Source organism: Carassius auratus, chromosome 28 (assembly GCF_003368295.1).
Source record: "Carassius auratus strain Wakin chromosome 28, ASM336829v1, whole genome shotgun sequence".
Taxonomy (NCBI): domain Eukaryota; kingdom Metazoa; phylum Chordata; class Actinopteri; order Cypriniformes; family Cyprinidae; genus Carassius; species Carassius auratus.
This window is the reverse complement of record NC_039270.1, coordinates 7,254,988-7,269,105: the sequence shown is the minus strand read 5'-3', so window position 1 is coordinate 7,269,105 and position 14,118 is coordinate 7,254,988.

Here is a 14,118-nt window from a genome sequence, read left to right as displayed (position 1 = left end):
CAGCTTTTGCAATCCGCAAGGCTTCTGTGACTGACAGTAGTGCAGTCTCAGCTGAATGGCCACTCCTGAAACCTGACTGGTTAGCATCCAGTTTGTTGTTCTGTGAAATAAACATTGATACCTGGTTGAAAACAACTCTTTTTAGGGTTTAATGAATGGAAGGAGAGATACAGGTCTGTAGCTATCTGGTTTTAAGTGAAATTTTTAATGTAGGTTTTTTGAGCAGTGGGGTTACCCGAGCCTGCTTGAATGCAGTGAGGAAGGTGCCTGTGAGGAGAGATGTGTTGAAAATGTGTGTGAGTGCTGGTAAAAGTGTAGAAGAGATTGCTTGAAGAAGGTGTGAGAGGATTGGGTCTAGAGGGCATGTTGTAGGATGGCTGGAGAGGAGAAGTTTAGATGTTTCTGCCTCAGTGAGGGGACAGAAGGAGAAGATGGGAGTCTTAGCAATGGGTGTGGTTGGTTGGAGGTCCCGTGTGTGGGACTGAGAACTGACAACTGATTGTTCTAGTATTGTCTGTGAAGAATGTGGCGAAATCATCAGGTGTTATAGAAGTGGCAGGAGGTGGTGGAAGGGGACAGAGGAGAGAATTCAATGTTTTGAAGATATTATATGTGTCTGGAGAACTGTTGAACTTGTTGTGGAAGTATGAAGATTTGGCAGTATGGACTTCAGCAGAGAAAGATGAAATCAAAGACTGATAACTCTTCAGGTCTGATGGATCTTTTGATTTGCACCGTTTTCTCTTTGCTGCCCTGAGTTTGATCCAATGCTCACAAAGAACTTTGGATAACCAGGAGTTAGAAGGGGCAGTCCTGGAGGAAAGCGGACAAATATCGTCTAGGTAAGAGGTTAAAGTAGAGCATATAGTGTCAGTTGCTGCATTCACATCTAGAGATGAGAAATGGGTATGTGAGGGAAGAGAGGAGGATACTATAGAGGAAAGATGGGAGGGGGAAGGGAACGTAGATTTCGTCTAAATGTAACTGGTATAGGGGTCGGTGAAACACAGGTAGAAAAATGTAGTTTAAATATAATGAAGAAATGGTCAGAGGTTTATGTAGGGGTTCTACCAAAATGATATATGTTAAATACTTTTTTAAAAATACAGTGCAGTACACATGCACATTCAATACTATTAAAAAGTGCACATCTTTTTCAAAAAAGGTTGCCATATTGTTTTTTACTCAAAAACAAACAAACAAACAAAAATCTTTCATCATTTACTCAACCTCAAGTTGTTCCAAACTTAAAAAGAATTTTGGTAACATAGTTAAAAAAATAAATAAATACATACTACTATAAAAGCTGCAGTGGGAAACTATTCATTCAATGCTCAACACAATACAGAATTATGTGAACAAAATATTGTTTGTACTTTGTAGTGTATAATTATCTTAACAACAAGCAACATCAGACTGCGAGTGTTTTGTGAAAAGATTGAGTGACCGTTAACAGCATTAGAGTGTTTCAAATCAGTCACTCAGGAGGTTTTAGTGTGCTGCTTTAGGGGATGTAGACAGTAGGTAGTTCACTGTGTTTTAAAACAAAGTCAGTATTGTTCTCTGGAGCAAAGGCGAAAAATGACAATAACCCAATGTTGACTTCTGGTTTTGGTCCATCATAACTACTTGAGTGACATACACACAGAGGCTCTGCAGTCCACTGTTTAAACCACAAGGCTTGTTAGACTGGTTTGGTCTGATGATTTAGAGGAGTTAAAAAAAAAAAAAAAAAAAAAAAAAAAAACTAAGACTGGAAAAAACCCTTTAGGCTGGTCTACACTGGTTCAGCAGAGCTTACTGTATAACAGACACCCCTTTTTCCGAGATAACAAACAGGTAGCAAACAACAGAGAGAACAAAGTATATTCGCATAATTCTTATTATTATTTATTCTCACATAAGTATTCTTCTAATGAATTGACAAAATTTGCACATTACTGCTCAAATGTGACTTACTGTATGCTCACCAAGGCTACATTTATTTGATCAGCAATACAGTAAAAAACTGCAATATTGTGAAATATTATTGCAATTTCTATTAAAAAAATATTTACAAATGTTATTTCTTAATTAAAAATCATGCGGGAACCACACTTTTGAATGGTAGTGTATATTTGTTAAGGAACTGTCAATGTCTGTAAGCAGCCTGGGATGATTATTAAGCTAAACTGTGTTTCCCCCTCTAACTGCCATGACTGTAAATGTTGAATTCAGTGCAAAATATCTTTAGAATGGTTTCTATAGAGCCGGACTCATTGAACTGATGTCGGTATTATGCTGTGATGATATTGTTTGAATCATTTCCATAGTTTCTAACATTACATTTAATTTACAAATTAAATAAATTAAACAATTCAAATTAGGAAAAGAGCATTACATGGTAATGTCTGTAATCTTCTGATGAAAACCTTGCTTGGTTTCATTGTGCAGTGCCTTTTTCAGTTTACCCATCAGAATTAATTCTGCATTTAAAACTGGCATATAAGAACTATTAAAAAAAAGAGAAGCTTTTTTTTCACACCATTGTAAGTATTAAGTTAGTATTTCATTCACATCACAGCTTGCTGGTTTCCACTTGTTTGAAAGTGGATGGGAAATGTTGGGCCAGCGGGTCACTTTTATACTCAATTCTGTCAAAATGTAGTGTGTGTGAAATCCTTAAATGCTTTATGCCATAAGATTCCTCCTCCATACACAAACACACAATGTTGCTGATAATGGGGAAAAGTGATATTCAATATTGCTCAGCTTGCTGAAAACCTTATCATTCATGGGAAACTGAAGATAAGGACTGCAGGAGCTGCTGGCTAATGCACTCTGGATGTTTGAAAGTGGGAAAACACTGAACAGATGTTTCTGAACACACCCCTAAGTCAAAGTATCCCATTATGTGCCACAGCATATAGCTGCAAGACAGGGAGTATTTTATAACCGGTAAGGTGGATTAGTACTGCTGTGACCTGTTAAATGCAATATATTTCTTCTGCACAAAATGTAGATTGTCTATTTATCATTTGCTGAATCTCTCTGACAACACTGATGAAAGAGAAGTAAAAAATGATTCTCTGATGAAATAAACACTGACTGCTTGCTTTAAAAACAAAATAAATCAAGTACACTTAAAGGGATACTCCACCCCAAAATGAAAATTTTAATAATTTACCCCCGTCTAGTTTCAAACCCATAAAAACTTCGTTCATCTTCTGAACACCATTTAATATATTTTGGATGAAAAAGGGGGAGGCTTGTGACTGTCCCATAGACTAGCCAAGACTAGCCAAGTAAATTGCAATGTCAAGGTCCAGAAAAGTATGAAAAGAATCATCAGAATAGTCCATCTGCCATCAGTGGTTCAACCGTAAATTTATAAAGCAAGAAGAAAAGAAAAATATGCTGTATCTCTCTCCATTTTGGAGAACATCTGCTAAACGCAAACTGTGTACGCTATTCTGTGTCAGCCGCGACACAAGGATAAGTTTCCTGTGTGTATTTACACTTTAAACAAAAACAGAGCATCCGTGCAGTGCGGTTGACACAGAAGATCCAAAATGGCGCTACAGTGATGCGGAGAGACACAGAGGAATTGTTAAATAAAGTCATTATTTTTGTTTTCTTCACATACAAAAAGTATTCTCATTTCTTCATAAAGTTATGGTTGAACCACTGATGGCAGATGGACTATTCTGATGATGCTTTCATACTTTTCTGGACTTTGACAGTGTAACTTACTTGGCAGTCTATGGGACAGTCACAATAAGCCTCCCGGTTTTCATCAAAAATATCTTCAATTGTGTTCCGAAGACAGACAAAGCTTCTACCTGTTTCAAATTTACATTTAAATGCAAAAAATAAAAAATATTAAATAAAAACAATTATAATAAATAAATAAATAAATTGGAGTACACAGTACACATTTTTAAAGTAGGGTTAAAGGATTTATGGTAAATTAAAATGCCTTTTTAAGTTCATATGCCACGTATTTAAATATATTTTGTAATTACAAGTATGTAATGCTAAAGTTGAAATGTAGTATACATTTTAAATATTTATTGCATTAAACATCAACTCCAAGTACAGTTTGATGTGCACTATTCATTCAAATTCTGCACTATTAAGTGTACTTCCTTTCACACGGGTTATAATCACTGAAGAAAAATAGCTTAGAAAAGAGAAGTTCTAGCGCCATTTGCATCAAGATGCCGCTTAGTGTAGCGCAAAGGTCCAAACAATTTTCGGGGCCACTTTTTTAAGGAGTTGTTGTGAAAATGAGTATATGTTTATGGGGAAAAGCATGAGTACCTTATACTGTACTGGTTATTAAAATCATGAAGTTACTAACAGGTGTTAGGACTGCTGCTGGTCCTTGGCGAACTAAAATAACTGTTGGCATGGGTGCTGTGACAGTATAAGAAGTTTAGGTTCTTGGTGTCTCTGTGACAAGGTACATCTTTATTTTTTTCTCCCTTTCTCTGCTTGCTGGAGGGCTGACTAGCTGGTAGAGCTGCTGTCACTGCTAATGTGTCACCCCCTGAATATATAACTTAATAATTTGACAATGAGATCGGTTTTACGGAATTCTGTATTGGTTCTCTATGCCTGATATTGTGTATGATTTACAGGAGTCATTTGATGAACAGAAACATTTTTTTTTATAAAGTAAGTTCCGGCTGGCTTTACAATAAACTCTGTAAACACAAGGTTAATGAATTTCTCAGTTCTCTGTAATACCCATCTGCGTTACGTACACAAACGGTTCCTAGAGCTCTTTTCTTCGCTATTAGCCTGCTATTGAGGCTGATTCCACGGCTTTGTCTTTTAAGTTGTTTCCATATCCCCAAGGCTTTTCTTGTTTGGTGTGCGTGCTTCTGTTGAAGCCCTGGGGAGAAAACTTTAGCTCACAGTGATCCTACATGCTGGGGCTGAAATTGTTGAGAAGCCAAAAATAGCCTCCCTTTGGGTTTGTGCAAGTAAGCGGCACTGCACAGCACTGATTGTTCTATCCATATATCTCACATTATACAAAAATGCATTTAAATGGTTCGCTTCTAATGTACCTATGAACTGATAATGACAGGTCTTATAAAGTCTAAATGACAAAAGCAAGGACCTTTCCTGCCTCGTCGTCGTACTGACAGAGTCTAAAGCAGAAGGTTTTAAAAGAGAATATTTGCATGGAGAAATAAGGGAGGAAAGCTAGGCCCAATTGCAATTCATTTACCAGATCTGCTGTAGCAGGCACTTTCTCAAGGAAAATAAGAAAAGGCAAATAAATGTTAAGTTTTTCTATTTTAACCAATTTGACTTGTACTCCATGGAGTTTGCCAGATTGGCTAAGCAGCTCTGCTAAGTAATATATCTATTTTCTTACTGTGGCAATTTTTGTTTAACTTTTTGCATTTATTTTACACATCTGATTATTAAGAAAGTGGAACATTTTGGGCTGTGATGAATTAATGCTAAAATAAAAATCGCTTAATGGTTCTCTGCAACACTCGAGGTTCAGCAGAGAGATCTATTCTGATTTATTGTAAAGGTTTCTTAAGTTGACTAACCTATGTAGTTATTTGTGGATAAAACATTACTTGAAGTTAAATTATAGATTTAACAGATGATTGTATTGGATTCATTTACAGAGTCGTCCATTAAAAGGTGGAATAAATTAAAATTATTTTCTAATGCAATCATGAGGACTCAAAAAAAGGTTCTTATGGATTTTTTTTTTTTTTGTTTAAACGCATAACTTCTGCCACCGTTATGCATGTCATTTACACTACTCTAGCATTGTCAAACCTCAAACATGAAGACTTTTGAAAACTGTGCAGACCCTCTATTTGGCTGCCCATTCACTCTACATGTCCTTGATGACTGTGTAAACAGTAATGTCATGCTAAATGTTGTTCCTGCATGAATAGGCCTGTGACATGCGATTTATGGAAGAGTAGTGTGGACGGAATTTATTTCTGAAACAAGTTGAAAACAGCAGTGAAGACGAGGATCATTTTCATTTTAAAATGAAAATGTACTAGTGTAAACAGGGCCTTAAAGTCATTAAAGATTTTAATCTTCTCCTATAACACAAGATAATAACATTCACATATGGTGTTATAGAAAATGTAAAAAGATAATGACATCACAGGAACTCTCCATCATACGATGAGCTCTGAAGGTTTTATACTGTAATAATTTATTATGGTTCTCCAATAATATACATCATATGCACATGTTGTTACTGGAGCTAGGCATCATGGGAAAATGCTTCTCCAGTTATGCGATTGTTAAAAGCATCCCCCCTCACATCATATAGGACCTCTAAAAGATTCTCCACTAAAGGTTTTTAGTTATCTCATGGGATTTTTTCCAATGGCATTAGGTTAATACACTTTAGAAGCTGTGTTTTAGAGTGATGATGCACTTCTGCAATAAAATCACATACTCAGATCCCCGCATTGTGCATAGAGCATGGTCTACAGGCCTTTCAGGTGTGGAAAAGGGATGCTGTACTGTTCCTCCTAAGCCAAACTCATTCACAGATAAAACAACACTATCTGTTTCACAATACCAATGCAATAAATATTTAAAGGAAACCAAACTATATCTTTGAAAGCAGTAAGGTGATGGAGACGAAAGACTCTATGTGGAATTATTACTGCATGATACGAATTAATTTGTCAGGATTTTGTGCATGCTCAGCACTTGTGAATGTTGCAGTGCTGTAAACACTACTTTTGAGGGTCAAAGCTAAAAGTGCTGAATTTGAGTATCTGAACACTGACAGATGTCAAGGGGCTCTGTTCACATTCAGTCATCCCCATTGACCCCTGACAGGAAGCATGTTTACTGTATGTATATTATACTATTAATAATATATACTATCATTTGTATGATTAGCTTTAAAGGTGCTGTATGTAGGATTGACACCAAGTGGTTGAACAAGGTATGGCAGTCCAAATTCAAAATATTGGAGAGGGTTTTTTTTCACTCCGCCCCTCCTCCTCAGTCTTGACACACATGCAGGTTGCAAAAATGACGACACAAACAGAAAAGAGTGCACTTGATTATGAATGAAATTAAATAAGCTGTGTTTTGCACCTCCCACCTTCCACCTTCCACCCTGGGTAAACTGGCAGTGGCCAGGTTTCACAAACCAAAACAAAGGTAGACATTCTGGACCGAAATGCACATTTTCAAAGGCCAGTAACTGACTGTAACATTGTTTTTCAGATAAACGAGTATGTTAACTTAGCACGTTTCTTAAATATCTTCAAACATATTATGGTACCTATATGGTTTTTTAGAGTAAAAATCTTACATACAGCACCTTTAAAGAATGTATCATGCAGTAATCTAGCCAACTGTTAAATCCAATTTTTACATGTCTTTGGAGCTTGGTGAGCGTTCATTTTGGACCCTGTCTATATGTCATTTTACCTGGGATGGTGGAGATGTGCTGTTTTTTTTAAATGTAGGAGTGACATGCATGTGTGTCTGAATGTTTTTCTGTTTATGTCGCTGGTCACTCTGAGGTCTGAGGTTCAGGACAGGAATGCAGACGAGTGGGCAGCTCTGGCAACTTGTGGATTTCCCCTCCTTCGGTTCATCTAAACCTCTGCCTTGAGAAAAACCACTTGCCTTTACTTTCCTTGGCATCTGTCCACCATAGGCTGCCAGGAGGGAAAAAAGCAGCTTTCATAAAGAGGTTTTGGAACTGTATTATATTTACCATAGCCAGTGAAAGAGGGGCATTGGTTCTAACGTCAATAGGAGGTGCAAGGAATTGACAAATGCCCATTTGATTTTTTTGTTGGCTGGAAGGTTGACCGTTCTGTTGTCTTTCTAAATGAGGTGGGGAATATGGAGGCACGTGGAGAGATAGAAGTGGAGGCAGCAGCTTTTTTCTTAATTACACAGGGGACTGTTGATTGACGTGACTCGCCCCTGCAAGCTGGCATTTCCGCCCCACGTCTGGTTCTGCCTCGTGGCTTGGATGGGGTCAGTTTCCAACCCAGAGGAGCCCAGCTGGAGAGTACAGAGTTTTAGTAGCAACAAATGTCAGTGGTGATGTGCAGGAGCAAATTTAAATGTTGAGGAAAGAGAAAAGAAGAAAAGAGCGTGTCCAGAGCTCATCTAAATGAGACAAACTCAGAGTTAGGTGTTATTGCTTTGAGGTTTCTCCTTCATAGCTCAAAAGACTTAATGGTTAGGTTTCATTTGAGTAGCAACTGCCTCGGATGTTTCTGAATTGAAATAGACACAAATTGGCCATGTTCACACAATAAGATTATAGAGTTCTAAAATGAATGCCCAGTTCTGTCATGAAACTCCAGATGGTGAAGGCTGATGCACTTTTAACGAAAACTGATGATATTCACAGCGTTAACCCTTAAAGACCTAGAAAATTTTTTGGGCGCGTGACTCACCTGCACTTTTCTTTGTTTTTCAGGCCTATTCTAGCAGTCAGCATCCAGTGCCATATATAGTCAGGGGCGTATCACCAAATTCTGGGCCCTGTACTTTTAATGTCAGTGGGCCCCCTACACATGCCATTGTACGATGTGTGTTAGCAAAATCAAAATTCAATTTTTAATGATTTTTTTTTAATTATTATTATTTGAATATAAACAAGTATAAATAGTGTTTAAATCTATTTGGCCTACTTGTGCTCAAATACCTTTAAACCTTAGGCTACATCGGGTTTGTGTACTAACATTTTGATCCATGATACTGATGCAAGTTTTAAATTAAAAACATTTATTTTTGAACAGGAGAACACGAGACAACTGTACCCTCAGAAACCAATCAAATAAGCTAAGTCTGCCATAATGAAAAAAAAAAATTCAAAAAAAAAAAAAAAGTCAAATGAGATGTAATCTACATCCCAGTAAATGCGCCCACTGACGTGTCTTTTTGTTTGTCTTTTTAGTTTTCCAACTTTGAAAATTCCCAGAATTTTGCAACCCTATTCATTGACTTTGATAACATCATGAATTTATTGAGCATTGACTATAGCTTTTAAGCACAGCACTGTGCTGCAATGCTAGGGCTTTTCACCAAACAAAAATGATAATTTGCTTTATTGCTCAAATCAATATTACCTGTGTGCACTTGAGAACACAGTGATATTGGTAGGCACATCTACATGTGCAGAAATATAGGCAGATAATTTATTAAGGAGTTTGAGAATATATCACACATTATAAGCAATAGTAGGGCTAGTAACTTTACACTGTGCTGCCACTCTTTCCACCACTCCAATAGCACTAGGCAATAGCACACACATTGAATCAAAAGGCTTACTTATTTAAGGTAAACAACTCACAATTAGGAAACAAGGGGGAGCTCGCCCTTTGAGCAATGATCTCACCTTGTCTTTCCTCATTTCTGCTCTCAGTCTCAGCCTCATCTCCAGAACAGCAGCCAGGACTGGCCAGTGCTGCTACTGCTGGTGTGTCAGAACCACTGGTTGTTTCTGAAACTGGTTAATGTTGGCAACCTGACATAGCTGGCCTGGCCCATAAGTTACTTACAGCAACAAGCAGCCTGGTTGACAAACTAAGCTAAAGATTTAACATTAGCATACATACATTAGGCAGCAGCTCTCTGGAGTTGACTGCGTTAACTTTAATTGGATATAGGTGCATGACAAGCAAACTCAGTTCACCTTTTGGAAAGAAAGCAGACATCAGCTGCTTCCCCTCATTCTGCCTCCTTTCTTTTTCCTTCCTGTCTTTCTTTTTTGAAAGTCCAATTTGGGCTTTTTGCGCAGCATGATCAGGCTCCAAGGCTCTAATCTCACTGAGTTACTTGTTTGCCGCTGGCTGCCGTCTATGGGCGGACTAAACCAATTATTTGGGGGGGCCCAGAGTGTCTGGCACTGAGTTCATTCTCTCAGTTGGTGTTATCAATATATTTTGAAATGAATAATGACATCAATTGGTGGGCCCAATTAATTTGAATTAGGCTACAAAATAATAATAATAAATTTACAAAAAATAAATTAATAAAATAAATTGATGGGATTTCAAATGGCCCTCTCCCTAGACGGGGCCCTGGGTAGTCAGGTCCACTTTTCCCCCCACTACCATGCCCATGTATATAGTTATAAACAGGAGAACTTACAGTTTAAGTTTAACTAATTTAAAGTCTCAATTTTCCTTTCATTTTCTCTAAGAATTAAGGAAATTAAAGAATTTTAATAAAAATACAAACAACAGTTGGGTGTTTTTTACTGTGTACTCAAACAGAAACTCCTAAAGTTTGGATATTTTTTATTTAATAAGTTGTGTCTGGGTGTTTTACACTTCCAAATAAAATTTTGTTTACATAAACCATTCCCCAAGCAAGTTATAGCCATTTATTACAATATTGTTATCGACGCGTTTAAGTGAAAAACAGGCCTATTTTGTTAACTAACAATAGAGATGTGTCCAAAAACATTTTAATGAGTAAAGAAAATGGAAAGAGTTTTATATGATAACAAAACCATACAAAAAAGTTTTTTCTTCTGAGAAATATATTTTCAATCTGAGTATGAACAATAAACACAAACAATGCAGCATATAGTAAAAACAATTGCACAAATTGTCTTCAACAATACAGCGCAAAAACAGTGCTAATGATTCACAAACTACACACAAACTGAGTGAGAAATATTCAGAGTGCAACAGAAAAAAATTGTGCAAACTATCTTTATGAACTGTATAAGTATATAATGATTTACTTAGTATACATTATATAAATGATTGATCCGTTGGCTGTAATATGTGTCAGAATCGATTTTACCGGGACATCACCTAGTGACTCAAAACATAAATCCCAGTGCTTTATCAAATATGTACCACTGTTTCATCCTTGTTTTTGATTTGTTTTATGTCAAAGTACTCTGCCGCGTGTTTTTTGTTCTTTTTTGAGTTTTCTCATGCAAATGTGTTATTGTGTGTTTGTTTTCATGCACACACGACAGACTTTACTTTCACTTTGTTTTTGTTCATTTTCCAAAGCAATATGTTAAGTAGTAGTTCAAAAGACTACTTATTGGTTTAATATGGGACAGTGTGAACCAATCTGGGCATGGGGTGGGACTAAGCGTCAACAATCATTTCTGTTTGGCTCAGAGGAACGAAAGCATTGGTTTCTTCTGACAAATCAATGTTGTCAAAATACGATGACGTAATCACGTACATTACGGCGCCTCTGAATTTCCAAATGAGATAAATATGATATCTAGAAACGTGGAGAATCTCTGCTTCACATAACTTGTTAAAGCAGTCAGATTGGATTAGCGGTTCAAAAGTTATTAAACATTAAAAAATAAAAGTTATTTTTAGCCACTGGGGGCTGTCTCGAGGCCTTTGAGGGTTAAACTACTCGGCACAGGCTAATTGGTTCATGTTGCATATGCAGCCAGTGAGCTTTCTGTTTTACATTTAAATGGGTGGTTGGCATTTAATAGAGAATTTCACAGTGCACTTTTATAATTCCTCTGAAACCCTCCACCTCCCCAGCTCCACATTTATAGATCTGATGTAGGTTATTATAAATGCTACTTGTGCAGCATCAGTATGTCTAAAATACTTATAGTACCATATTGGATTATGTTTTTACAGTAGCAAGTTCCTGAACATGATTTGCAGGTGCAATAATCTACAACAGTAGCAAAAAATTTTAGGAGCAGCATAGCAGATCTATTCAGTTGAAACCGCATACATTATCACGGTTATATCAATTACCATGCTAAAGTCTTCTGATGATAGAAACGTTCATATCATAGCTCAGGGTATTTAGTATTGGTAGAATTTGATGCAAAATGAGTTAATGAGTTGAAATATCTGACCTTTGTTTATAAACTTTGGAATATAATAAAAGTTTGATATCTTGTTTTAAACGCTGAAGGAGATAATTTTTTTTGTTTTGTTTTTTCATGTAAAAAGTGTCTGCTTTTCATGGTTCCCAATCTCGTTACTCGAGTCGTCACAACACTGCACATTTTGTCTCCCTAATCAAAACACCTGACTCATCATCTAATTAGTAGAGACTCTAAAACCTGAATTGGGTGTTTCACACAAAGGACACATTCAAAATGTGCAGTGTTGGGGGATCCAGGAACAGAGTTCCACTGATTCATTTAACCTGACTGTTGTCTAGTATGTTAAGGATAATTGGTAGTCAAATTGGAACTCAACACCTGTCTAGGGCAGGGGTTTCCAGTCCCACTGCAGGAGGGCTTTCCAGCAGAGTTTGACTCTAGCTCTAATTAAACACACCTGAACCAGCTAACCAAGTCTTCAGAATCACTAGAAACATACAAGCAGGTGTGTTGGAGCTAAACTCTGCAGTAAAGTGGCCCTCAAAGAGTAAGATTGGACACCCCTGCTCTAGGGGAAAGCTGTGTTTAACTTGAACATGAGCCAGGGAATGTCACCAAAAGAGACGTTATTTTATTTTTTCATCACTTATTTTTTACATCATTCATTGTTATTATAAGCCTGTTTGGCTCTTTTACGATTTAATTGTCACAAGGCTGTGTTTTCAGTCCCTCTACTTGGAGAAACACCAAAAGTACACATTTTAACTAAATGTCTCCCGTCTGACCCATTAACTTCAGGTCTTGGAGTCTCTGCTAATGAACTGATGAGTTCAGTTGTGTTCATTTATGAAGAGTTTGAAAATCTGTACCATCGAAATGCCTTCAGCAGGTTTGGGAAACACAAATCTCAACAGTGACTATGTTTCTATCAACCTGTTTTTATTTTGAACCCAATAAAAAAAAAATGGCTAAATATTTTTATGCTAACTTGAAGTTGTTTCTGTGCAAAAAAGAGTTAATGCAAATAATGGGAGATGGAAACACATTTACCAGATAAATTCCTCCATGCACATCATATGACTTTGCATGATGGGATTGCATAACTTAACTAACCAGCAGAGTCATCTCGTTGCACAGCATCTGAAATGTTGTTATGGTCCATTTGAATTGCCTGAGCAAAGTCTGTCATCAACGTTTTTTCTGTGTAATTGTCTTATACAAGTTCCCAAACAGAAAACATCCATCTCTGAAAACAATGACCACATTTATTATGTTTCATCTGCTTGCTTTGAGGGCTGTCGCATCCAGTGGGAAGTGGAGATAGCAGTTACAGAATTCTTCTTGAATATAAGCTTGCCTCTCCCGTGCGTTTCAATGCCTCTGCGATGGTTATGAACCTTTAGATACACACGCTAAGCTCTGTGTACTTTCTGAATACCACATGGTGGTTAGTGTGCACGTGAACACTTTGTGCACTTTCTAAAATCCTGTATGGCAAGGGTTATGCGCTCCGCCTCGTTCCCTTTCTTGAGATGATTTGACCTTGGTTCCTTGGGCTCCATTTAGCAAGTGTGTATTTGTTTATACACTTCAAGCATTGCTTCCCTCAACATGAGGGGCTATTTGGGTGATTCTCGTGGTAGTTTAGCAGCGCTCCCCTTTTCCAAGAAGGGTCGTCTATGAGTGCGCTACTCTGAATGTGGAGTTCTCCTCTCATATGAGACTGAGTTCTTTGTTTCTTCCCCAGAACACTCCAGAATTATTTCCACAGATCAAGTTGATGACTCTCAAACATATTGTTTGAGATGCACCATTCCAGCTATTAGCTGCTCTGTCAGAGTGCCACAAGAGCCCCTCCTTAAAACAGTATTTGAGAATCCATGTTATGGTAAGTATGCACGTGAAGTCTTTGCGCACTTTCTGAAATCCACACTGTGGTAAGTTCGCACGCTAGTATTCTGCGTTTTTTCTAAAATTCTATATGGTGAGGGCTTTGCGAGTTTTTTTTTGTGCCCTTTCTTGAGTTGGTAAAAGCACCGTTCATCTTGGGCGCAACTCCACCTATGTATCCTCGGATACCTATCTAAACAGGGTGTTGCTACTATCTGTTGAGACAGCTCCTTCAGCAAGCTTATGCGAAAGCAAGCAGTAGCCCCTGTGTGACAGACAAGACAAGGTATAAAATGCTAGGTTCTTAGCTATATCCCTTTAAAGGAATCTTTCCTGGGCCCTAACGATTAAGCTGGGTATGTAGCTTAGGCCTTTGGCCGTAAAGGGTTCTGTCACAGACAGCCATCTTAACGTCCCAGGGG